We start from the raw sequence: 2,463 nt of genomic DNA on the forward strand, positions 1-2,463 counted from the left end.
GTGTCTTTACACATCAATGTATCGTCACGAGCCGCAGGGTTTAATTTGGATTTGTCTGTGCATGTTTTTTTTACTCTCATAGATTTTGTTACCATTGCCATGCATTATACGACTGATAGACTGCAACGGTTAAAGTGAAAAATCATCATATGTGTTCTACTGAAGAAACAAAGTCACCTGCATCTTGGATGCCCTTGGGGGTAAGCAGATAAACATCAAATTTTCATTTTTGGGTGAACTATCCCTTTAAGGGTGTGTTTGATGTCCGGGCTTAAATTCTATTCAAATTCAATGGAAGCGTGTTGCTGGAGAGAGCGCTTTCAATAATCAGTGTTGAAGTGTTTATCTACTGATGTCTTTTTAAAATGCTCTATTTGCTTGATCAGTCTTACTGTGACGGTCAACAAATGTACAATTATATTTATTAACACGAACAATCAAAGTAATTCAAATGTGAAAGTGGACATTGCTAACTCTATATAGTGATGCTCAAAAAGACCTAGCATTTGAACTTGTTGATATTGTATTCAGACTATTGCTGGTGAATGTCTGTTATCTGCAGAGCAACTGCATCTCTGTCTTATCTAAACATTTGTAAGGTATATTATAATGTTTTTCGCATCTTATATGCACAGCTTAATAACGTGTGTTCAGATTTACTAAACCAGTTAGATTTTTATTAGTAAAACTGTATGAGCTTAGTCAGATTTGTCAAATATTGCTTCTTGATTCTTAGTATTTATTTTGTAAAGCAAGAATGTTGATGACTGCATGCACGATTTTGATGTTGTTTGATTCATTTTATCAAATATTTTGCCATGGCTGTATAAAAGCTGCTGTTCATCCAGTTGGATCGTCAACAGACAACAAACTGTAATCTTTACTATTCTTTTTCTGGTTATATCTAAACACTTTTAGGCTACTTGTGGCACATTTGACAAAGATCCATTCTTAATATTGAATTATAATTCAATTGTCATTACAGAACCAAAGTTTTCCTCTTCATTTTCTCATTAATCAACTCTTTAGAAAGACATTTAGAATTGAAAGAAATAAAATGCATGGAAACCTTTTCTATGTCTTCTAGTAACGTGGTTCATTGTAAACGGCTACTGAAAGAGAGTTGCTTTGTGGCCTCTTTGATGTTTTTGTCTTCTTTATCGTTTCAGCACAGTTTATGAAAGGCCTAAGAGCATCTTTTGATCGTTTTTGACGTATATACTGTGTTTTGTTGAGGCATGCTGTTTTTATTGTCAAAAAGTGGGTGGGTACGATATTGTTTTCTGAGTAAAATGTACTTTTTGCAGTTTGGCTCTAATGCAACCGGGCTTATAAATAAAAGTGCTTTACAAAGTGTTGTAGCTGTCATTGTGTATTTGTTGCCGATGATCTTAAAAAGTCTCGGTTGGTGACACGTTTTGAGGAGTGTATGTTGCTATTAAAGTCAGCATGAAACGGGGTTACACTAGTGATGGGAGACACAAAGCTTTTTAATTTCAGTGAAATTAATGTAGGCTACTATATTTTATTTCAATAATGTCTTTTATTGAATATTTTGTATCTGTAGAGGATTTATGGTACTAAATTATATTTATGGAATAGATATAATCCATTTATTACCTGTTAATCACGTTTTGAGCATAGACCTGTAAATCTTGAATGCTTTTCAGCACAGACTTAAGTTCGGTCTCTTTTTAAAGAAGACACTTGATAGATTATTGCTGAAATAAGTTTTAAAAAAATGTGAAGAAGAAAAAAGTTCTAGAAGTTTAGTTTTCTTATTATGAAGAATGCACACAAAATTTTAATAAAAAATATATTTTCCAAAACATGTTTTACTCTAAAGCTCTAGCCATAATGTAAATCTAATCTAGTTGTGTTCCAAATTTGAGGTTGATATCGCAAAAAAATAGCTTTCAGTGAAATTTTGTTTCCTTGACATGCCTAGTTCTGAATATAGCTGTATATAGCACATCTTTACATACAGTATACTCTTTACTGTCACTTTGTCTATTGTTTTTTACAGATTTATTTTTACTCACTAATTTTTATTTTGTTATCTGTGTCTTGTCACTTGTCAACCTGTGTACTGGAAGCTTCTGTCACCAAGACAAATTCCTTGTGTGTGTGTGTAAGCACACTTGGCAATAAAGCTCTTTCTGATTCTGATGTACCAATGCAGTTTAGGAACAGTGCCACCTACTGGTTAGGAAATATGAAAAACATCTTTTTGCTCATCTTAATAACTTGGTATAAAATCAAGAAACTTGTCTCTTTTTTTAATAGTACTATATTGGTATTCTTTGTTTTAATATAATACCAAGAATTAAATATTTTAAGTGTGGCTTAAATGTCATTGCACATGTCATGGAATGCATTTACATCTAAGAAGGCTTTTACTTTTGTTGTATTGAGCTATGCATGTTATAAAGGCTACAACAGTTTGAGGCTAGTTTTTTGCCT

Source organism: Sinocyclocheilus rhinocerous, unplaced genomic scaffold (assembly GCF_001515625.1).
Source record: "Sinocyclocheilus rhinocerous isolate Xijiao unplaced genomic scaffold, SAMN03320098_v1.1 scaffold1967, whole genome shotgun sequence".
Classification (NCBI taxonomy): Eukaryota; Metazoa; Chordata; class Actinopteri; order Cypriniformes; family Cyprinidae; genus Sinocyclocheilus; species Sinocyclocheilus rhinocerous.